The sequence below is a fragment of the Camelus ferus genome, chromosome 33, assembly GCF_009834535.1.
Source record: "Camelus ferus isolate YT-003-E chromosome 33, BCGSAC_Cfer_1.0, whole genome shotgun sequence".
In the NCBI taxonomy this organism is placed as follows: Eukaryota; Metazoa; Chordata; class Mammalia; order Artiodactyla; family Camelidae; genus Camelus; species Camelus ferus.
In genome coordinates, this window is record NC_045728.1 from 13,849,567 (window position 1) to 13,874,398 (window position 24,832).

General features: G+C 51.7%; 1 long non-coding RNA gene across 2 annotated transcripts; it reads left to right on the top strand.

The window, feature by feature from the left end:
• Positions 1 to 11,216: 11,216 nt before the first annotated feature.
• Positions 11,217 to 12,302, top strand: LOC116661207. Of its 2 annotated transcripts, none has more exons than XR_004317025.1 (3): positions 11,217 to 11,637; positions 11,787 to 12,063; positions 12,190 to 12,302. It is a non-coding gene; the product is annotated as an uncharacterized LOC116661207 (long non-coding RNA). The 2 variants fall into 2 exon arrangements; XR_004317026.1 differs by having other exon boundaries at positions 11,221 to 11,637; positions 12,007 to 12,063.
• The last annotated feature ends 12,530 nt before the right edge of the window (positions 12,303 to 24,832 follow it).

The following is a 24,832-nucleotide window of genomic DNA, read 5'->3' on the forward strand; positions in this document are numbered from 1 at the left end:
GAACGACGGCTCTGGGTGGTGAAGGGGGCGGGGGAGGGGGTGGGGAGGCAACAGCAGGAGCGGGAATGGAAGTACAGGACAAGGGTGGTGGACACCAAGTCTTAACTCATGTTCAGATCCGTGCCTGATTTGGTTTTGTCCCCAGCAGTAGCCTGCCTCCTAGAGTGCTCCTTGCATCGGGTGACCTTGAGCATCCCCGAAGGTCAAGGCTAAGCTGCAGAAGATCTGGACGGCTTCCCCCAGCTCACTTGCATGTACGCAGACAACTGGAGACGACACGGGGCTCCAGACAAGCTAGCTCCAGGTGGGCACGCTTGCCATTCGCCTCCAGGGTCCTTCATTCAAAGCCAAACAAAGCCAGTGTTATTTTAAACTGCACGCCTACATAGCGCTCCTAGGAGCATCTAGGAGGGGAGACCAGGAGAGAAGTGAAGATTTAAGCCTGACAGCCAGAGAGACCCACATCTTGCCCCTGACCTTGAACTAACATGTTTCTTCTCCTGCCTGGGACTGCCTCCCCATTATCATGATTTGCTGGCAATCAGCAAGTTCTGACCAACATAGGAGAAATTTATTAGCACTGATAACATCTCCCATCATCTCAGGCCTTTCTGCCCAATATCACCACACACCCTGTAGGCAAGAATCCTTTTCTGGTCCCCTCCTGGGGGCGGGCGAAATGAGGATGGAGCTGTTCCTCTCTCAAATTGAAGATGCTGTGACCAAGGCTCAAAGCTTAAGGAAAACACTGCCAGTTAGAGAATAAATCCAGGTGGAGGCTTGACATCCCCATCTTTGAGTCTTTCTCACACCTACTAACTGTAGCAAATCCATCACCCAGTATTTAATGAGCACCTATTAGGAACAAGGCATCATGGGAGACGTACAGATGTCTAAGGCAAGACACCTCTTCTCGCTTGAAGAAATTCACACTTTTCTTGAGGAGATACATCCAGGGCACACCTGTGGCTCTTCTGGTGCAAACCGGGGAACCCCTTCACATGGAGCACAGCACAGCAGCCCCCCGAGGGTGATGCCCATGACCCTGTTACTCACAACAGGAGGAAGGATGCACCAGGCACTGTAGGAATGGTGGGACAGGGTGCTGACTGTGGGATGAAGGAATGGAGAGGCTTCACCAAAGTCTTGAGCTTGAGTTGAGCTTAAAAGGATGATTTGGGTTTAATTAAGAGAAGAGGGGTGCAGAAAACATCCCAGGTGCATAGAATCCCATAAAGCAGGAGATCTCGTCAGAAAGATCCAGTAAGAGCTCAAGAGACACTGAACAGAACAATTTGGCTGGAAAGGAGAGCTTATGTCAAGCAAAGAGGGGAAACCTGCTTAAAAATGCAAACTGAAGGCCAGACACCGCTGAAGTGCCCCAGGCTGAACTCTGTCCTGTTAGACAACCACTTCCTGGATCTTCCTAGTGGTGACAGAGGGATCTTGTGTCTGATTTAATGGATAAGGTTCAGATCCGGATTTGCGGCAGGTACTCCAAGTGGGTGCTCATGCTCCACGGGCAGCAGGGCTCCGTTCAGCCTCCATCCTGAGGACCTCCCTCCCACTTCCCCTCACTCGGAGCCTCCCGACGGGCAGGAGCAGGCATTCCGGTTCTCTGCACTTCCACACTTACAGAAGAGCCCTGCCCCTTCTTCCTGACCGCAAACCCAGCACCCTCCCTGCATGAGTATCCGTCCCTTTCTCCCCGTGCTGTCCCAGCGGGGGAGGCCAGTCCCTCTCCCTGTGTTCCGGGTCTCACTGACTCAAAACACTTCAGGGACTTGTTGCACTGATGAGGTCCCCTCACTCTCAGATTTTCCATTTCCCCTCCCCACTGGAACTTTCCCATCATTCCTCAAACATACTCTAGAATCTCCTATTTCGCATCCTGTGATGTCACATTCCCCTGGTTCCCCTCCTAGCCCTCTTGCTTTTTGCAGCCTCTCTTTCTTGAGCAGACATTATTGACTCTCTTATTATTTGTACAATTCTAAGCACTTTGAACTTTTACCTGCTTTAATCCTCAAAACAATCCTATGAAATGGATACTCTGCCCCCAATTTTCTAGATGAGAAAACCAAAACAGAGAGAAACTTTCCCCCAGCTTACTTAGCTACAATTGCAAAAGACGAGATTTCAACAGTTTGGGTCCTGATCTATGTACGCTGTTGGTCACGATGTTATGCTGTCTCTTTAACGGACTTTATCACTAAGGATAGGATAGGACCGGCTGCAGTAACAAACCACATCAAGATCTCAGTAGCTTAATGTAACAAGTGTTTATTACCATCTCATGCTTTATAGCCAAGACATCTCTGCAGGATCTGCTCCACACAGTCACTCAGGGACCAGGCGATAAAGAAGCCACCATCTTATCTCTGCAGGAAGAGAAGCGAAAGGCTGGAAAGTCATCTTTGGGCTTTTCCCTCTCATTCCCACTCATATTTCTTTGACTAGAACAAATCTTATGGCCTTACTTAGCTGTGAGGGGATGGGAAAGATTGGGGAGCAAATGGTGTATTTGCTGAGATCACAGTATTGGCAACAGTAAGCATGAAACGTGGGGGTTTCTCCAGCCTCAGTCTTGGGACCTTATCTGTTTTCACTCGGGGCTCATCTGTTCCCCGGGCTCTGGTATCTCTCTCCTGGGACTTCCCAAATGGACTCCTCAGCCCGGACCTCACTTCTGAGCTCCAGTCTTGTTTCTCTAACTGCTTACCTGACATCTTTTAAAAGGTATCTCAAAAGCTTCTTCCATTTAACATATTCAGAACAAACCCCTTAGAGGTCTCCCCTCATTGCAATTTCTCTCCTCCCTGAACCTGTCTCATTTCATCCATGTGATCACCTCTGCCGGGAATCTGGAAACTGTTCCCGTTCCTGCCCTTTCCTTCCTCTATCCAATCTATAGCCAAGCCTGGATGAGTCTGTCTTCAAAATCACGTTAAACTGACCCAGTTGTCACCAGCACTGTTACTTCTGGCTAAGCCACCATCCGCTCTTGCCTCAACTTCTGCCGTAGCTTCCCTTCTATTCTCCCTATGTCGTCTCATCTCCTTCGGGAATGTCTTTACACAGTGCCATGCAGACAGGCCACTCCTTCTCCCCCTCAGAGGCTGCCCTCAGAGCTCAGGGTTGTGCACAACATCCCCACAATCCAGCCTGGCGTCCGTCTCCAGCAGCATCCTCTGCCACGCTTCCCCTCAGGCACCGACATAACGCACCTTCTTTGAAGCCCTTGCCTGCGCCACACTCTTACAAGACAAAGTTCTTCAGACACGCTGCTCCCGTTCCTTGGAATCCTCTCTCCACACTCTTTACCCTGCACAGCCCTTCCTATGCGTGGGTCCATCTCCCAAGGGACCTTCCATGAAACCCCCAATGGAAACGAGGTCCTCCTGCTGTGTTATCTCTTCACACCCTGCTCTTTTGTTTTATAGCACTCATGACAGTTTGTAATTACATGTCTACTTTGACTTTTTAACATCTGACTCCCACAGAACCATAACCTCTATGACAGCCACGGTGGAGTACATCTTCATTCACCACTGTATCTCCTGCACACAGTATCTGGCGTATAATACATCAACAGTCAACAACGGTTAGATGAATAATCTAATGAAAAAATAACTACTTGCCGCAGGATAGACGTTCAATGATCAGCAGATTCAGACTGCAGCAGAACTGGCTTACCGTCTCCCGCTCCCCTCGCTCCCTGTTGATGTGGACGTGGCCAATGACCTTCTGTTTCTGAGTTCTCCAAAGATCTTGCAAATCTTGACCCCTTAGAATGGGCTGGCTGAGCTTGGCTCCTGAGGGGATTTGCATGGCATCTCTAAGGCGGAACTGCTCTGGGTCACAGACAGATTCAGCAGGGTTGTGGTCCCTTTATCCATTTATTTTTTTAATTGATTAATAACTGAACTCGTTAGTCTCATGTGCAAAGTCTTTCAGAAGCTGACCCATTCTGCTTTCCAACTCTACTGCTGCAACAACCAGTAGCCACAAATGTAGTGACTTAAAACAGCACAAACTTACCGTCTTCTAGTTTCTGGAGTTCAGAAGTCCAAAATGGGTCTCATGGAGCTAGAAAGATGTTGGCAGGGCTGCATTTTTTCCCAGGGGCTCTAGGGGACAACCTATCTCCTTGTCTTTTCCAGCTTCTAGAGGCCACTTGCATTCTTTGGCTCATGGCCCCGTTCCCCCACTGTCAAAACCAGGTCAAGTCCTTCTCACACTGCCTTCTCTCTGCTTCTCTCTCTTTTGCCTTCCTCTCCCACTTAGAAGGACCCTTGTGATTTCATTGGGCCCATCCAGACAAATGAGGATAATTTCCCATCTCAAGCTCAGCTGATTAGCAACCTTAATTTCCCATGCAACCCCTTTGCCTAGCTTATCCACAGGTTCCAAGGACTAGGACATGGATATTCTTGGAGAGCCATTATTCGACCTACCATCAATGCTTTCTTTCTTTTACCTCTTGCCCCAAACTCTACACTTTAACCACAAAGAAGTTGACACTTAGAGCTACTGTTCTGAAGAGCCAGGGTGGTAGGAATGAGGACCTACAGGAAGCCGCACAAGCTGCCTCTGAAAGTTTCCGCAACATGCTCTGCCTGTGTTACCTCCTCACACTGCGGGCCGCCAGCTCCTGCTCCCAGTTCTCTCACCCGAAAACGAGGAGGAGGATGCTTGCTTCTCTGGGCCACGTGAGGATTAAATGCATTAACATTTGCACATTGCTTAGGAAGTCAGGACAGTGGATTAAAAAAAAAAAGCTTGTGCTCTGGCTTCAGACGTCTGGGTTAAAATCTTGATTTCCAACAGTTAAGACTCATGCGACCCCAACAGAGTATTTAATCTCTGTAAATTGCCTTGAAAATTCCATTTCTTCCAGTGTGAAGAGGGAGTGTCAATAATCCCTGCCTTCTAGGGTTGCTGTGAGGATCAAATGAGATAAATTATGCAAAGCGTTTTGCCATATAGTAATTGCTCCATAAGATTGGGTATTATGATTATTATACCAGAATCCCTAATAAATTGTAGCTGTTCTTTGTTGTGATGGCACGTTATTTCCTCCGTTTACCTAACAGACTCTCAAATCTCAGCGTAAGTATTACATCTTCAGGAAAGCCTTCCCCTGCTCTCCCAGCCAGAGGGAGCTGCTTATTGCCCTTGTGCATTCCTCTAATGCCCAGCCCACATTTCTATCCGAGCATCAGTACCCTGGATTGATCTAACCTGTGTACACCCACATCCCCCCCCCTCCACCACCACACACGCAGGAGACTGTGAGCTACTTGAGAGTAGCTTCCATGCCCCATTTATCTGCATATACCCAGGGCCCACTTCAGGGCCTTGGCAATATAATGTTGAAGAAATGCCTACTGATGGAATAAACATAGAATTCTAAGTTACTGCTTAGAAATCGCTGTAACATAACATATGTTAATTTACGTGTCTAAACAGACATAATGCCACTCTCTTCTCTATATTCCAGTTGGTCAGGTGCGTACTTTATCCCTGGGAGCAGCATTCCTTGGGGTTGGAGCAGAACTGGGCCCCCGAGGGAGCTGCAGCCAGAAAGTTGGATTCCCATACATCCGGTTCTGCTCTCAGAGGAGTGCTCTGTAGCAGAACATCCCTCAGACCATCACTTCCCCCTGCAGCTTCGGGCCCTCCGTTTCCTGCTTCAGCAACGAGGCCCTGCAGAAAAAGTCTGCCCCAAGCAGAACAGGGTTGAAAATCATATTTTCACGGGATGTCAACCCTCCTCTCCTACCTTAAATGAAAGGTATTATTTTTGAGAGGGGAATGTCACACTCTACCACCAGAATTCTGCTTCTTCGGCAGAAACGCTGGCAGTTTCTCTGCACGGCTGGCAGCTCTCCACCCAAGGCCAGTGCTGGGAAGTTCACCGGGCCCGACGCAGATCACGGGAGCACAGGCTCCTCTGTGATTGCAAACAAAGGGGAAGCAAAGTCGGGGGGCCTTCACTTCGCAGAAACGGGGCAGGAACAGGAGATGCCTACCGTCCAGACCCTCCACCTCCAGGACCCAGAGCAGGTCCTAACTCTTCTCGGGAAACTCACCCATCATTTTGCCAATAAATAAATTATCCCCAGCTCAGCAACCTCTGGGCCTTTCCTGTAATAGATGATATTCTTTCAGCTTCATCTTTGGTATATATATAAAAATATGCCCTTCTTAGCTGCCAACAAGCTATCAGTCCCTCATCTCTAAGCAATTCATTCTAGAGACTGAGCCCTCTTTCTGATTCACCCACACGTGAACCTGCCCTGGGATGAAAAGCTTTGTGCAGAGCTGGGAGGGTGGGAAAGGCGTCAGGCAGCGAGCGGATTCAAATAAATGGGAAACGGTCTCTACTTTTTAATGAGTGAGAAGGCGCGAGGGAGAACAGGTCAGAAGCAGCATTCTGTCCCTTGAGTTTCCTGTTGTGTCAACTTCTGTGTGTGGCCTGGGGGCTGATCAGGCCCCGAGTCCCTGGGAGTCCCAGGAGCACCCGCCGCTTACCTAGCTGCCAGCTCTAAGCACAGACATGTGGCCACCGTGGTCACATTTTCCGAGAGCGGGCAGACTTGGGCCCAACTTATCCTCTCCCGCCATTCCCAGAGGCTCCTGCTTCCTGATGCACATGTGAGTCAGCTCTGGGCAAAACCCAGATGATTAGCTCAGGTGTCCTGTGTCTTCTGGGGGCCCTGTGGCTGGGCTCAGGTACCAACCTATTGCACCCTGGAGCTCTCTGTGTCAAGGATCCAGCCGATCTGAGGCCAGGAGGCCCCATGTTCTGCCAAGATGGATTCAGAGGCACAGGTGGTGACCTGTGGATGGCCTGCAAACTCTCCTGGCAGGTCACCCCCCTCCAGATATTTCCTCTCGCAGGCACCTGAGCCCACGGGCCGCACCATCTTCTCATGGGATGCTCTCCTAAGGGGCCTATGTCCTCTGGAAATCTCCCAGGGACCACAAGTACCCTCCTCCCAAGGACTCTCCACTCACAAATCTCCAGCCTGCTCCCCCAACCTGCTCCTCCAGCCTCGCTCCACTGCATGATGGGGCTGTATGCAAACATTTGCTTTGATTTGTAAAATGATCCATATAATTAGGGAAAAGAGTTAAATAAAGGGACTGATTTCAGAGAGCAGGCTCTTAATGACACTAATACCTGACAAAAGGGGTCATTACGACGGGCTAATGGGCCTTGCCTGGCGTTCAGCTCTCTCAGGACACAATCCAACACACTCAATTATCTGCTAATCAGGGCCATTTTGTCAGAGGTTATTGCCCTGAAGTATCAATTATAGGAACATTATTAATACTTTATTGAGAAACCACTTGCATGAAAGTGTTAAACTCATGGGGCGAGCCCTTCGCCCTCCCCTCCCCACTCGGACCCATCCTATGCCATCTCTCTTTGCCCCCATTTAATTCCCCAACTGGGGCTTTCCAGGACCCACTGGGTCTACTGGGAAGGAGCCATGGCCACGATGATGTTTCCAGTGCTGTCACCTGTGACCGAACTGGCACTCCCAACTCTGGATGCCACCAGCTGGCAACAAGTGGCTGAGTCTGAATCCAAGGCTTTGCTGACCCAAGATGAGGGAGGGAAGCTGAGGGCCGTGGGGCTGGAGGCACAAGACGTCTGGGTGTGGGTGGGTGCGTGCGGGTGTGTGCGCGAGTGTCTTTCTCTTTCTAGCTTCCTCTCTCTGTCTCTTTCCGTCCTTCCCTCCCTTTCCCTCCTCCTCCTCCCCCTCTTCCTCTTCCACCTTCTCCCTCTCCCCCTCCCCTCCTTCTCTCCTTTTCCTCCTCCTCCTCCTCCTCCTCCCTCTCTTTCTCCCTCCCTCTCTCTCCCCAGTGTGGTCCCTTCCCAGGAAGGGAAAGCAGCGCACAGAGCCCCTCACTTCAGGGTACAGCCTGTTCAGGATTCAGCCTCTGCTGCTCCCTGGAAGCCACTCCTCCTCCTTGTGGGACACATGGACTTCTCACACGGTGGGGGCTCCATCCGCACAGGTCCTGGAGGAAGAATTCCCAAAAATGATGCGATGGGAAGGACAAAACATGAATAGGCCTTTAGAGGCAGGCCAATGAGAAGTCAAATCCCACCATTCACTGGCTGTGGCATCTCAGGCAAGTCACTTAACCTCTCTGAACGGTGGTTTTCAAATCTCCCAGGATGCAGTGTAGTTTAGAATGCCCTTACTACTGTGCAAACTGGGGTAAGTTCCCTCACCTCTCTGAACCTCAGTTTTTTACATGTGGGCTGGAAATCATCACGTCCAGGGCCTGGAGCTGTGGTAAGGGTTAGATGGGAGCATGCACTTAGGCAGGAGAGCACTGCCCGACATGTTCCACCCGCGGGGGGGCACGATGCTTACTTTGAGGTAGGACTCTGGGATTGAAACACTTGCTCCTAAATAAAGAATGAGCATAAATTTTAGTTCGACGGAAGTACGTTCTCTCTCTGCTCCCGCGCCCCTGAATAATTAGGTAACTGCCAGGAAGGGAAGGGTTAAGTGATGGTCCACCTCCTCCCAGAGTTCTGGCATCGTGGGAGGTGCCCAGCTGGTCTGGGAGAAGCTGGCTTTCGGGAATGGGTGGGAATCTCCACTTCTATGATCCTGCAGGCCTAGACCTACCCTTCCCCATCCGGTACCCCATCAGCAGAAAGATGATTCGGCACCACGTGGGCATCTCCTATAATCTGGTTTATCGGCAGAGTTCAGTCTCATGAGAAGGAGGTAGGAAGAACGGGGCATCTGCTCTGGCTCTTAATGGCTCGCCCATTGCTGGCAACCTAACCCTGTGGTTTAGAAGAGAGAAGTGAAACCTGGTTGGGGTCATGCATGTGACAACGGTTGCTGAGGGCCTGTCCTGAGTTGGGCAGTGTGATCACAGTCTGAAAGGGGGAGGCCAACTCAGGAACAGGTCTATTCTGCTGGAGTCTGAACTATGTGCTAAGTAGCTATCTGTGCATGTTTAGAGCTTCCTGGTCCAGCTAAAGGATGGTGAGTTACTCCACCTGGGGCAGCAAAGTCCAAAACAGGATTGCGGGGAAACAATCAGGGTTGGAAGAATTGTCCAAAATTGGTGGTCCTCCCCAGCAAAACTGACATCGAAGAATGAATTTCATTCCTAACTGAGGTTGAGGGTTAATCTGTACATCGTTTAAAATGCAGAAACAAGCCTGCAACCTCTTTCCTGGAGACCAGAGAGCAGTCAAGGCGCTCGGCTGACTCAGGGAGAATCCAGTCCAGTGGAGGGAGGTGGCCAACACTACATCCAGTATCCGACGGTGCCGCCGGAAAGGAGGATCAGACACTGGTAAACAAAAGGCCTCCACAGTGTGCTTGCGGTGGCCGGGTCCATGGCTCAGCGGTGAGAAGTGCTGGTTGAGGTCCTGAAGGTGGTGAGAATCCACCCGCCCGCTCCTTGATTACGGCGGACGAGTGTGCTGCTCGGTGGGCCTGGGCAATTAGCGTTCGCGTTAAGCAGTTACGGGGTTAAGTGCTACCAGGGGTTTGAGCCGGGCTGACAGAGCCTGCGCTGCAGAGTGGGGTGGTTGCCTAGCAACAACACCTGTAGCACATTAAGCAGCCAGTCAGCTTCGTCAACTTCTAACAGGGGCTTTGTGGAGTGGCAGATGGGGGTGTAGGGAGGATTAGGGGGGCACAGAAGTGGAAAGCTGGACAGTGGGTCTCAGGACGGAAGATGGGGCAGAATCACGTGTCTGGAGAGGCCCACCAACCCGGCTTTCTGCCTGTTTTCCTCCAGCAAGAGGCAGGTGGGCAGCTCAGGTGGGAGTTCAGGGGTGCCTCTCCTTCCTATGGCTCTTGCCTCTTCCTCAGACCCCCACAGGAAGCACCAAGGGAGGTTGGAACCCCCTCCCTCCCCGCAAGCTCTCTCTCAAAGAACGCATCTCGGGATTTGCCTTTTTGAGGAGGGGTTGGGAGAATGATGGGGAGGAGGTACTCTGTGCTTTGTTTTCAGATTCAGAAGGGGACATCTTTCTGCTGACTCGTCTTCCAGGAAGGGCCACAGAGAACAAAAGCTAAGACCGTGAAAGGGGAAACTCTTTGTCACCACCTTCCTTTCACACCTGCCCACACATCCCTCTGGACCACTCTCATGCACACCAGAGATATGACTCAAGAAGAGAAAAGCTTTGGGGAAGGGCAGAGAGCTTAATAATATTGTTGCTGCCACCTTTACAGAATTCATGATCTAGCCAGCCTCTTGGCTTTTCTCGGAATTCCCAAGCTACCTCTGTCTGAGTCGGGGTTGGAGGGGTGCAGACCAGTGTACCCGATGGGAGGGGACTATTCCAAATGTAGCCCCGGCAACCAGAAAACTTGGGGTCAACTCCACTCTGTCATTTATAAGCTGTATAGCTGTGGGCCAACACCTGTGGTGAGGCTCAATTTTCTCATCTGGACACTGGGGGGTAATTACACCTGCCCTACTTATCATATGGGGATCAGAGGTGGCAGTTTAAGTAGAAGCGTGTTACAGACGCTATAAATCCTCCTACGTGTGTAAGTATTCGTCACACCAAGAAGATGTCCATATAGATGCTCTTCTGGACTAGCCTGACTGTTTGCTGTTTGGCCCCAAGCAGAGAAGAAATGGACACAGCCACGTGGCTGTTGCCGGGTAACTCGGTGGCAGAATGGCTCTGAGAGGAGGCCTATTCAACTCTTCTATTCTGGGTTCACTGGTTCAAATCCAGCCCTAGGCTAACAATTACTGTAATCATTGGGTTTGGAATTCAGAGAGTCCGACTTTCAGAAACCCTTTTGCTTATCTATTACCCACTGAGTTTTCATCACACACTTCTGCATGAGGGGAACCGGGAGAGGGACCGGAGGACCTGGCTCATGGTCCCAAACATGCCTCTGCCCACCTTCCTCTCCACAGATCAAGGCTTCTCTTGCTAGATTATCTTTAAAGGCAGTCCAGTGACCAAAGCGGGCATGTGTGCCCTCTGGCTTGGAAACCCACATCAGCATGCCGGCCGCAGCTGAGGCCACCTGAGTGTCCCCGTCCTGCTCTCATTCTCCCTTCACATCTGAAAAAGCAGGCAAGCCTCCCTTTCCACACCACAGCTAAAACACATCCTCCCTGACCCTTTAAGTCACACCCCATGGATTAGAAAAAAACAGAACACGTGCAGAAACCCGCAGACTGAAGACCCACCCAGGCTAAAGCTCCAGGCCTCCGTGTGGGCATGTGGGCTCCCTGCCTGAGTGGCCACGGGGCCTGTGGACGCCCTGCCACCCCCGGGGGTGACAGAGAGTGTGACCATGTCTGCAAGCTGCTCAGTCCCCGGCTTCTCCACGCCCCGCCCGTGTTGTGCCAGTATGTTCATGCTCTGGGTTATATTTAACTCAAGTCATAATATTTGGGGGGGGGGTGGGGTTGGAAGCCTGCTGTTTCACCAAGAAAGGCATTTGAATAGTCTCAGTTCCAGAGAATTCCAAGGGCTCGGGGAAGAGAGTGAAGCGGTTGGCCCAGATTTGTCTGACACATTGCGGTCACGTGGACCCCATTAGCGGATGACTGAGGCGACGAGCAGGCAGCCTAAAGGAATGTTGTAGAAACGATGAAGAGGAGCCAGTGAGTGATACCAGCAGGAGGCTGATGCCTCTGGGGGTCCCAGGGCGCTCGCCCCCCACATCCCCACGGGGAGGGAAACTCTAATTGGCAACAGCGCCTGCCTCGTCACCTGTCACCGCCACCGCCCCACCTCTTACACCTGGTGTCAGCCTGCAGGGGAGGCAGAACTCGAATCCCATGGGCTGAGAGGAGACGGAGGTGCTCCCTCCTGGTGCCTCTGATGAGAAAAGACAAGCTTCCAGAGGGAGCCCATCCTAATCCTGGGGGTCAGTGTTTCCCCCAAAGAAGTCCCGGCAAGCTTAGCCTGGGGCCAAGTCCAGGGTTATCCATAAACCGGAAACACAGCTAATTCTATATTATTCCTTACAGGACCAGGATCGCCTTGAGGACATAGATTCACCCATTTCCAGATTTCATGGTCACTCTGTACGTACTTTTTATTTTAAATTGAAGTATAGTTGACTTAACAATGTTGGGTTAGTTTCTGTTGTACAGCAGAGTGATTCAGTTAAACAGATGTATATTCTTTTTCATACTTCTCTTTCATTCTAGGTTATCACAAGCAACTGTGTACAGTTCTGACTTATTTAGAAAACAGAAAGAGACTTACCAACATAGAAGGCAAACTTACGATGACCGAAAGGGAAAGGCGGCGGGGGGGGGGGGAGGATACATTAGGAGTTTGGGATTAGCAGATACAAACTACTATGTGTATATGTTTTTAAAAGCTGAATCTCTAAGTACATTTTCCAGAAGTTCTTTCCATGTTACAGAATACAACAAATTTCTCTGGGAGACTGAAACTTTTTTTTTTTTTTTTTTTTTGGCATCACGTCACGACTTCCCCAAGCCACGAAGGGCAGTTGGGACGGAATCCCAAATGCTCAGAGGCGGAGTCTCTGAGTAGATGGAGAGTGAGGACAGGCGTGCTCGCCACGTGTTTCATATTATGGTGTCTAGACACAGGCAGGTCTCAAAGCTGCAGGGGGAGGAGAAGTGTCGTGTCCCAGGGCACCAAACACATCCCAGTCTGAGCAGACTCCAATCTCCTCACCAAATGAGAGCAGCTAGAAGGAGACTCGTGGAGCCTTTGGTGAGAACAGGTCCCACTCATGCTTCCAAGGGTCTTGTGAAATGATGGGGTCCAAGAGTCAGTGACTCAGGGGGCGGGAATTCAGAGGACCTTGGCAATCGGGGGCTATCCCGGTCCCCAGCCACAGAGACCACCGTCCCATCTCCAGCCGGAACTATGGCACTAAGACCAGCACTTGCTTCACATTCGTGGGAACTGACATATGGTATAATTTTTTTTTTAAATCTTCCAAGTTCCCTAGGCAGCTTTGACGTGAATATTAATACTAACATAATTTCATGATGATTAGAGAACACAATTAGGGGCTATTAATAATGACACAAATAATGACATTTAAGGCCTCATTTTTAATTTGAGTAATATTCTGGCTGGTGGTATTTAAACAGCTCTGTCTAGCACAATTAGGGCAGTGCTAGGGTGCAGTCACTGCTCACAGAATCTGTCAGGCCCACCTCACCCACCCACCTGCTTGGCAGAGGAGATGAATGGGGGAGACTGCCCCATGCCTGAGAGGCTGCAGCCATGCGTGGCCCCTCGGAGAGGAGACCTTGTGAGCAGATTGCAACAGAAGTCCAAATGGAGAAAGATGGCTGGTGGCTGGACTGGAGCCCAGTGAGAAGCAAGATACTTCCATCTTCAGGTACCATGCTCCTCCTCAGAGCTGGAGGGACAGTGCAGCTGTCCATGTTTCCAGCCCAGCTGTACTCGAGCTGTAGAATGTAGCTTCTATCTAGTCCCAGAAGCCTCTCCAAGCCCTCTTCTTCAGTCACATTACCCCACTCCTGTTGTAGCATATAGCATGCTCGATTCTAATCATCTGTTTACTTATATACCTCCCCAGTGGGCTGCTCACTTCTTGAAGGGTTGAGGTGTCTGAGCTCCCAGGCACATAATAAGCTCTCAGTGAGTGTTTGTTGAATGACTTGATGACCAAACGACAGGGTCCTGCCTTTCATCTTAGGGTGCATGTTGAAAGCTGAAATCCCATGACAGCATTATAGCTGCAAAAGCTCTAAACTGCATCTTTTGAATGTTTCTGACCAACGGCAATGATGTGGAAGATGACTAGTGCAGGTGGAGGGGGTGCACAGGAAGGAAATGTCTGTGAAAGACAAAACTTCAGTGGCTAAGCAGGTGGAAAACCCGTGACGCTTAGGAACTAAAATAACCCAAAAGTCCTTGACCTTGCTCAATGAGCATTAACCAGTTGGAGGTTAGTATTTGTGGTGGTGTAGGCTCAGTTCTATATGCAGAGAACTGACAATTAAGGCTGGACTAGAAGCTAGGTTTTCTCCCCCTTCAGGTTTCTATAGCAAAAAGGAGGAACCAAAACACCAACTTCCTGATGACTGACGATCTTAAATGAATAAGTAGGAGGAAGAGGAGGGCGGGGGTTGGGGCGGGGAGCAGGGGAGGACGGGGGAGCGGAGGGGGGTCATGGGTGAGGAAGGGAAGAATGTTGGGGAGCAGTCATCCTGGGCCGGCACTTACAGTACTTCACGCCCACTATCTCTCTGATTCTCATGGTAATCCTATGAGATATATTTTATTATTATTTTCATCTCACAGACGGTGGAACTGTAGTTTTAAAGAGGTTACATCAACGTGCCAGGTCACACAGCAGTGCGTGGCTGATCCCAGCGTCCAACCCATGTCTGTCTGACTCCAGAGCCCAGACTGTCACTACCCTCTGGACTAGGACAGGTGACTGAGGTGGATGAGGACATGGGGGATGCTTCTGCCTCACAAGAGGGACACAAGAGGAGGCAGCCCCTTGGTGTCCCTCCCACCTGAGGACCTTGCGAGGTCTGCAGGGGGAGAAGTGAAAATCCACTGGCCAAGAGCCAGTGCGGCCAGGAGGCTGGACTCCTGGAGCCGGTGGCATGGGACATGTTCTAGGACAGAGCTGGCAGGCAGCTGGCTCCAGCACAGGCTGATGGTGCTTTGGCCGAGGCCAGCAAGGCTGCAGAGGCCGGGGCAGGGTCTGCAAACAGCAGGGGAAGTTAAGTGGAACCTTTCTGGGTAATTGACTCTGTCTGCCCACAGGACCCCCTGCCAAGCCCGGGCAGGCCCAGGCCTGACACGCTGCAACCTGTCTGGAGTCTGTTCCTGCGAGGCGGAGCGCCTGGTTGACAGCAGGCTGGTAATTTTGTTATAGGACTCCCCCCTTCCTGTGCAAGCCTCCTTTTGTCTGAATCCCTGATGCCCAGAGGCAGGATGGGATTGAATGGAGGATGGAGGGCTGGGAGGTGGGGGGTCCAGGCTGAACCCCTCTACCTACCAGAGGCCCTCCAGCCTCCCTCAGCAGCCCTTCCAGGAGGTGAGCTGGTACCCACACCCCTCACGATGCCACTATCAAGACAGGCGTGGGCAATAGAGAAAGGCACTGGATCCTCATCAAGGGATTCTTGTGGCAGCAGGGAACCTCCGAAAGCCCCAGAGCTGGTCACTCATCAGTTTTCCCCTCCCAAGGGGAACTGCTGCTACCTACCACCATCCCCCAAATCCTTCCCTCTCCCTCCAGGTCAGAGCAGCCTGGGCATGAGGTCCACCCATCCCTCACGCCCAGTCTCCCCAAGGCAGCAGCAGGAAACATGGCCTGCTTTGACAGGGGCCCAGGACCCCCAGGCCCTGACCATTTGGGGAAGCAGCTACCAAGGGCAAGTGGGGGGCTCAGGAAGGGCTCGGAGGGAGCATAAGGACGGAGCTTCCCAGGACCCAGGGCTGGGGGACAAGGACTCAGAAATGCCACGTAGAAACCAGCCAGGGGCAGGGCTAGACTTCCCCCTCCCCCCAGGTCTCTTTTGGCTCTGGGGTTGCTTCTCACTCTAGTCGTCTTCCCCTCCTCACCTGCAGCTTCTCCCAGTGCCCTGAGGTCCAGGACTGAAGATTTTCTCCCAGCTAAGAGTCATCTCCGGGGACTCCTGAGTGAGGCCCCACCGCCAATCAGAAGCATAGTAACGCTGACTCCGCCTCCCCGTGTTTGGCTACATTCCCTGGGTACCAGTCAAGGGGAAACCCTTAGACCCTCTTGCCCAGCTGTTACAACATCCTCCTAGCTAACATCCAAGCCTTCCCTCTCTCCCCCCTCCATCCCTGCTACATACACCATCATCAGAGTTACATTCCCAAAGGGTAACAGTTACAGCCAGCATTTACGAAGAACTTATGTGCCCGGCCTTATTCTAAGCCCTCCAAGGACATGACTCATGTGGTCCTTACCGCAACTCCGGGACAGAAGTACTATTCAGCGCTCCCATTTTACAGATGAAGGAACTGAGGCACAGAAAGCTTAAATAATCTGCCCCAAATTGCGTAGCTAGGAAACGTAGCCAGGGTTCAAAACTCTCTTCTCTAACTCCTAAATCAAGAGTAGCAGAGGGAGGGGACAGCTCAGTGGTGGAGCGCACGCTTAGCATGCACGGGGTCCTGGGTTCAGTCCCCAGCACCTCCACTGAAAAAAGTAAATAAATAAATAAACCTAATTACCTCCCCCCTGCAAAAAAATTAAAAATTAAAAATTAAAAAATAAAATAAACGGTAACAGTGATCACATTAGACTCCTTCTCGCCTCAAAAACTTTTCAGGTCCTCTCGTATCTTTACGACCCCAAATCTACCTTCTCAGCTTCTGCGCCTTCAAAATCCTGTCCTAACCTACCGTCCTACTCTCGTTCTCAACCCTCACATTCCAGCCCAAGCTGTTACTTTTTCTTCCCCATTGTTGAGCTGGGGAAATTTTGTCCTCAGTGTACCTTCTGTCACCAATTTCTGCCTACCCAAATCCCTTCCTTCTCGCCCCCCAGCCCAGCCAAAAGTCAGCCTTTGCCCTTTTTTGAACTCCTCTTGGGAAAGCAGACCGTTACAACGGCAAAAGGATTGGCCTGGGATATATGGGGTTAAAATATTTATTCTCCTTCATGGCTCTGTCACCTTGGGAGAGCAAATTCACCTCTCTGAGCATCAGTTTCCTTGTCTGTAAAGAGGGGGTGAGGATGATAACAGTGCTGATTTTCAAGAGTTGTTGTAATGATGCAAAGAAGTAAGTTGGGAAAAGGGTCTGGCTTCTAATGGACTCTCAGTCAAGGTTAACATTCTTCCCACCTGCCCCTCCTCCAACACCCATCCCCTCGCCCAGCTCCCTGCCCTCCCAGCATTTATCTTGTCTCCCTGGCTTTTTAGCTGTTCTGGTCCTCAGGATACTATAAGTTACTTAAGGGAAGGTATTACCCATCAATCAGTCTCTAAATTCCCCTACACACCTTGCCAAGCATGCGACATTGTTGAGGGTCCACAAAGGAGCGAATCAAGGTGTGAATCCATTTAAATGCTTGACCAGTGTCAGTGTAAACATTAGAGAGGGGATCTGCCTACCAAAAAAAGGTAGCGGCAGATGGTCTCCGAGTTCCCTTCAACCTTGAGTGTAGAACAATCTCTTTCCTAGGGAGAACTTATGTGAAACACAGAATTCTGTATCTTACCAACGACATCAGCATGAGGTCACATTGACTCTTCAAATCCGTTTCTAGCCCACTCATATTTTTCTCCTCCAAATTATTTTTTCCAGGGGCCTGGCATTTCCAGTCCAGACCAGGAAGCTGAGTTTCTCTGGCAGCCCCAAAGCACGGCGGCCCCTGGTGGAAAAGTCAAACCAGCAAATAGAAATGTCACTCAATCATTTCCCAATGCTTTCCTCTCACTGGCCTTCTCCACCGCATATAATGAGAAATGCTTTTTGCCCAAATATTGTTTGAATTTCAAATACACAAATTCCCCAGGGGTGACCAGATGAAAAGAGAACTCGGGTTTGCAACATAAGACCTCTCTGCGGAAGTTGCATTGAATGAAGACTGAAACTAAATTTTTATTGAGCTCCTTGAAATGACAGAAGCACATCAAGGCAACCGGGCTCCCTTCCCATGCGATGTGCTAAAATTATTTTAAGTGTTACACCAAGGAAGCACCCCTCAAGGGGTGAGGAAAGAAGGAAAGGATTTTAAACGCAGTGGGCAAAACGATAAATCCGTGCATGGCGTCTGCCCCGTTCCCTACTACCGCCCCAGCAGGTGCGTTCCTACACGCCTCTCCATACAGGCACTGAATGTCCAAGGCTGAGGTTCTTAATCAGAGGGTGTGAGGACAATCTGACAGTCCCTAGGGCAATGACTCTCAGTCTTGGCTGTGTTAGAACCCCCTAGAGAGTTTTATAAAAAATTCTGATGCCCAGATCCTACCCTGGACCATTTAGATCAGAGTCTCTGTGTGTAACGTCTGGACCCAGGAATTTTGTAGAAGCCCCCAGGTGATTCAAATGTGCAGCCAGGAGGGGATGTGTACATAGACTTGGAGGGTGTAAACCCCCTGAAATGGCAGCTAAACTTTTTTTCTAATTGAAGTATAGTTGAATAACAATGTTGTGTTAAGTTTCTGGTGTACAACATAATGATTCAGTTACATATATATACATACTCTTTTTCATTAGCGGTTATGACAAGTTATTGAATATAGTTCCCTGTGCTATACAGTAGGACCCTGCTGTTTATGGCAGCTGAACTTTTGTATGTGCGTTCTTCGGGAGTGAGGGGGCATCACATTTGGACAATTCTTTAAAATATCTGCAACTCCAAATAGGTTTTAATAATAGGTCCGCAGCTTGGTGTCTTGGGTCCCTCCCAGCTGGAAAATGACAGGCACCTAAGATACTGTTGTCAAGAGTTAGGTGCTAGCGGGCAAATGAAAGTTCTCTGGTTCCTTAAGGAGTGGGCTTGTGGACCAAGATCCCACGTTGCAAAAAGCCATCAGTGAGGGGCCCAGGGATGCTGTTGGGGACAGGGTGGAGGAAGAACCACTGAAAAACAGAGGGAAGCGCTCCTGCAGAAAAAACTGGGCACTCGGTGCAATTTACTACGTCGGCAGCCCCGTCTGTGGCTCAGCTGACAGCCGTGTCCAGCTTGGCCTCCGAATCCAGACAGCAGAAGCCAAGTCCGTTGAGAGGGTTGAGTGCCCAGGATCTCTCGTTCCGGGAGCTCCACATCGCTGGCTGACCAGTGCACGCCATAAAGCTGTCCTGACAGCCAGCTGGTAAGTGCGCGTTGGCAGCTGGAGGGAGGCAGATGGGGGCGGGGAGCCTGAACCACCTCCCCAAGGGTAAAGAGGCCCCTGGCGCCTTCAGCGTTACTGAAGCATGATTTCAGTAACTCCAGGAAGGGGTGGAGGAGGGCTAAAGCTTGCGTCCTTTCTAAACTGGACTGAAAGAGAGAGGTGGGGCAAGGAGGGGCGGGCTCCGCCCACCAGCCCCCCCAGTACGCCTCCTCCAAGGCCTGGAGGCCATTCGTTATCAGCATCACTTGCCACCCCTCCTCCTGCAGAACTTGGGCTCTACCAGGGTACAGCCAGGCCGGTCTGCAGCGCCAGCGTTGCCAAAAGGCAAAAGGGCCGGCTTGGGGCTTCGCGGCCCCGAGGCAGCTGCCTGAGTGCTCAGCCCTGCTGATGAAAGGGCCCCCTCTTCCTCTCTTCTCAGCCCCGTGCTCTAATTTATCCTCCCCTTTGATAACCAACTCCAAACACGCTCAGCCGAGGCTGGGCCACCAGCACACAAAGGCCTGCGCTCTCCCGGCTGAATGCGGCACTTCACTCTTGGGGGGATTTCTATAGAAGGCCAAATCCACCAAACAAGCTATTACACTTAAATCAGACAATGGCCGAGGTGACGGCGAGGAGACCAGCGCTAATGACTCAGCCAGCAGCGGGCTTCTCTATGTGGAAGCTCCAGCCCAGCGTGGGAGCGCAACCCGCCGCCCTTCCCAGCCTGACGGCCACATCCCTCTCCTCCTGCTCCCGGACTAGAAAGTTGACCCTCTGTGTCTGCTGGTTCTCTGAATCCTGAGGGTTGATTCCCCCTGGGCCCGCATGGACTGACTCTCAAGTCCATTTTTGCCTAGGAAAAAGAACCGAGAGATTAAGTCGGTCTGCCCCCTTCCCTCTCCTTCATTCTGAAGATGAGACCCTGGGAGTAGCTGAAAGTCACAGAGTCAGCTGCAGGCAGAGCCAGGATTAGACTCCCTTGTTTCTCGCCTCATTCAATTCACGCAAGAACTAAAACGAATCCAGTGATGCACATAGGGCACTTAGCATCGTTTCTGGCACATGAAAGCACTCAATAAATATCGGTTGTTCTCTGCTGCAGTAATGGCAGCATTTTTATAAAAGTCGTTCAGTTACTTCTGGAGTGCTTGTGGTGAGCCAGACCGTCTTCAGGGTGCTGGGCATAAAACAGTGGACGTGACGCTGCCCTCCTGAAGCTTACATTCTAATGGAAGGTTCAAACTGGTCTATGGGTGATGACATCACAGACTGGGAAGTGACAGCCCGGGGGACGTAAAGGGGGCTCAGGCGTCCACAGGAAGAGCACCTGATCCAGATTGTGGGGCTCGGGGAAGAGGAACTGGTGTCTCAGCTGAGACGGAAGGGTGAGCTGGTAGCCAGGAGAAGGGAGACAGGGAGGAGGGGGACTGGTCTGGGAAGACAGAGATTTCTAGGAGGGTGAAGCTGAATGTGCAAAGGAAAATGAGGAATGTAAAGGCGAAGGAAGGAAAGATGCATTCAAGGAAATGAAGTCAAGAGGTCAGTATGACCAGGAAACCAGGTCCGATAGGGTGGTGCAGGGAGGAAAGCTGATGGTGGTGAGACCTGTGGCTGGAGCAATCAGCACAAGTCATCTCATGAATCACAGGATAAGCCAGAGAAAGGAGCCTGGACTGTAGCTGGAGGAATAAGGGATGGTAGGACCCATGGACATGGTAGCGATCACAGGATGGACTGTGGGAAATGGGGCTGGAAGGGAGCAAGGCAGGCAGACCACATAAGTAAGTCAAGCCCTGGTTTATCCCTTGTTCCATTTCAACACATTATATGGTTCTAATCTTGAGTCACCGAGAAGAGGACTCATGGAAGGGGCACTAAGCTGAAAACAGGGACCTTTCCCTGGCCACTTAGACCATTATCCCAAGCCCGGAGCACTGTAGAGTGAGGACGAGTTCTTCCCCAGCAACCAGATTTGTGACTGGGGGCCACCTCCATGTCCCCATCGGTACAAAGGGGACACTAAGTAAGTGGCACATGGCCTTGCATGCTCCCATTCTGCTGTTCTATTACGTAAACTACCTACCATGTATTTTTATTCTAAGAAGCCTTGTTTTTTATTTTATAAGAGAGGAAACACAGCTCATCAAAGTCAAGTACCCTGCACAACAATCAGACATCTCCTCTTCCAGGTCCTAGAGAAGCCCAGCTTTGACCCTGGCCGGGAAACGCTGTCCAGGAGCTGTGGTCCTGAGCTGTCCTGGCCTCTTCTTTCAGCCTGTGCACAGACCCCTGGTCTTCAGGAAACCCCCTTTCCCAGGCCCATTGCCCTCAGGAGTGAGTTTTTACAGAAAGCCAAGGTACTGTCTCCTTGCTCAGGAGCTCTGGCAGTCCCTAAGGGAGAAGCCACAGCTCTAAGGATTCGGGGCAGGGGGACAAAACGATAAATTCAAGCTGGGGTCGGGGAAGGAAAAAAACCGCATCAGAGCTGTCTGGGGCTGGAAACTTGCTCTCCAACCCGTCGCTTTAGGATGCAAGCAGCATTGTGTCCAGAGGTGCACAGCTGCGCGGAACAATCCAAAAATTGCCTTGTTGGACTACAACGTGCCAATTTTTCAAATCTAGAGCCATTTCCACTATTACAGGCTGTGCAGCTTAAGCCCGGAGAATTTTCTTCTGGGAGGGAAAATTGATTCCGGGGTTACCATTAACCCCCATTAACACAGCACGCCCCATTCCAAAACTATTCTTGGGAACCAAGGGGGCCAGAGGGAGCTGGAGAGGCCCATCTTGAAGTTGGCGCCCAACATCACGGGTGCTAACAGCCAACGTCCATTAGCCCCATGTCTCAGAAGGCAAGAGTGAGCACGATGGAGAGAGGCGGGGTGAGAGGGAGTAGAGAGGGATCTGGGCATGTGCTTTCCCAGGAATTCCCAGGCTTTGGAAGCTGGCCTACACAGCTGACTTCGACTGGGTGGGTTGGGGACTTGCATGAGCTGAATAGCAGGAACCAAGGCTAACATCTGGAGATTGCGTCTTTATTTTGACTTGCAGCCCTCACCAGTGACTGCCCTCTCTCTCACAGGGGCCAGGGCTTGGTAGAGGAGCGTCCTCCAGGAGCTGGCTTGGAGGTGCCCATCCCATCCCCATTCCTTGTACCCAGCTGCTCAGGGGGCAGGTCTTTGCCAGGCACCCCACTCTAAGGCAGCTGGTTCTGTCCCCCGAGGTGCTCTATAGGGAAAATGACTCCAAGCCATTCTGAGCGCAGTCAAGAGCCAGCAGCCTCGAGCACGGGGTGTGCTGTGACCTCCCTCTCGAGTAACAGAGAGCAAAGACCTACCAGCCCAGCAGAGAAGGCAGCTGTTGCAAAACAAGGACAGAAAGACAACTGTGTGAACAGAGGGGAACAGCAGGCAGCGGAGGAGAACAGCACATCCACTGACCCCCCGAGCGTTATTTTGTACATGCCGATGACATAGCAGTAGGCACTGGTCTTGGATCCAGCAAGCCCGAATCTGAATTCCGGCTCTGCCACTTGACCTTGGATAAGTTACTTATTCCGAGTCTCTGTTTCTCCTCCCCTAGCCTGGAAGTAAAAATAACCACCTGGCAAAGTTGATGTCAACATTACCTGAGATAATATAGGAAAGGAATGATTGTATGATGGTCGTTCAACAAACATACATATGTACGTATATAAACAACCAAGCAAGCCCACCATCCCTTGTACAAGGTCTGTCAACTGTTGACAGAATAACACAGCTTCATTCTTCTTGCAAGAGTTTGCTTGTGTCTGAGGCTGTGGCTATTGGATGCCCAGCTCTGAACTTCAAAAGTTCCTTTCTCCCCACCATCCCTGTCCCTCCTCCGGCATCACCACTAAGCCATCACTCCTGCATCCCTCTCCAGGGACGCTGTCTGCTCACACTGCCCAGAAGAGCTTGCAAAGAAGGTCTCTTTAGTGCTGGGGGTTCTGGAGAGAGGAAAGTACTCCAAGTGCAGCATTCATTCCACCAACATTTAGGGTATCTGCCACGCACTGCGCCCACTGGTGGGGGAGGGGGGTCCCAAGATGAGCACTATCAGCCCCAGGCCTTTAGGGATGTCAGGGAGACCCATATACACAGCTCATTACAACTCTCCAGGGTGAGTGCAGAGAGGGCTCAGGAGGAAGAGGCCGCACAGAGGGGAGTCATGTTCAGGGACGCCCAAGGAGGGTGCCCTCAAGGGTGTCCCCCCACCCCAGTGGTTGTTTCTGTCCCTGCAGACACTGGGAATTTGACCTCTCTTAGTCACCGGGTGATTTGTAAGGGAGGGGAGGGGAGCGCGCCCGGCTAAGTGCTGACGGGACGTCCCTGTCAACACAATGTTCCGCCTGGCCGGGCCTTCATATATAAAGATATTTAATGAATTAGTTAATTAATGAGAGGAGTTTGATTGATAGATCATATGGTGCTCGCAGCAGGGTGAGTCTGACCCTCGATATCGCCACCTCGGCTGCAATCCGTCCCCCTCATTGGTCGGGAGCACGCGGTCGCTCCGGCAATTTGCATGCATTTAATGTAGCTCTTTAATAGGATGTAATGTTAGCGAAAGCCGAAAGCGCAGCAGCTGTAACTTAAAAGACATCCCCATTACTGCAAGCCTTATAATTAGGGTAAGAGGGAGACTCGGTCTGCCATATGTTAAAACTCTTTTGAGGTTAATAGCTCTGTAAGATTTTTGCAATTTAAAAAAAAATTACACTTGAAGGATGATGACAAGGCTCATCAATGAGGCGCCTCTCCACCAGAGGGAAGGGACAGGAGGAGCCAGTGTCCCCGGAGGAGCCCATGTCCCCCAAGGCCTTCTTCCCCGGGGACATGGCCAGGTGGCCCCTCTCCGCCCACAAGTCGCTCCTGTCCCCTCCCGTTTCCCGTACCCCGGCCCCATTAGCGCCAGGCGGCCGGCTGGGCATCGCGGCATCGGAGCTCGCCCACCTGGCTCAGCGCAGCCCCCGCAGCCTCCGGTCCCCGCATCCGCCGCGGGAGGGAGGGCGGCCGGCAGGCACTCCGAGCGCACCGGGCCGGGAGCAGCGCGGCGCGTGCTTACCTTGCAAAGTCCCGGGCAACTCCGGAGCAATTACGGGTCCCCGCAGGTCTCCGGGCCGCTGATTGCACAGCCGGGGCCCGCATCAGGGAACACGCAGCAGGCGCTGCCCGGGGAGGGGAGAGGAAATCGCTGGGAATTTCCTTGGTAAATACCTGGCACAAGGCCTTGGGGGTGTTTGCCACCTCTGTGCTTCAGCCTCCGTGGTGGGGCTGGGGACACGTTAGGGGGTGAGTGAGGTGCCCAACCCTGTCCTGGGCCCGATGGACCCGGAATGCTGGCTCCTGCACCCGGCCGCGACGTGGAACAGGAAGGCCTCCCTCCACTCACCAAGCCCGCGTGAGCTCGGCTGCACCCTCCCGGCCTCTGGGGTCTTTCCCAAGAGTCCCTCCCGGCGGCGGCCCCGGGGCATGGGGGGGGGGGGCGCCGGCGCGGAGTGGCCAGTCAGCGGGAGTCAGTCTCTGGAGACCCGAGTGGCCTCCTCCCGCGGTCCCCTCCCGCAGCCTGTGCTCGGCTGGAAGCCGGGGAGAGAGGCCCGCCAGGCACATCCTCTCCCCCAGGAGTTCTGCCTCCCGCATCTTGCCCCTCCCCCTCGCTGCATCGCCGAGTGCGTGGGAGTCGGACCAAATTCCTGATGACAGACGCTCCAGACAAAACAACAACAAGGGGAAAAAAATAACTCCATTTTTTTAAGGGGGCTCTTGTTAAAAGGAAATTACAGGAGCGATAAAATTACTGCTAATTGCACAATTATCTGATTATCTGATTATCTCTGGTACCAAAAATACATGAGATCCTGTTCCCCTCCCAGCCACTTAAAGAATTCTCAGGGACCTCTCTTGTGGAAGAACACAGATTTCTTTTGCCAAAACCCGGAAAGACCAAAGAATATGAGGAAAGGAGGGTGCCTGTGGGTAAGCATAACCAAGGGAAG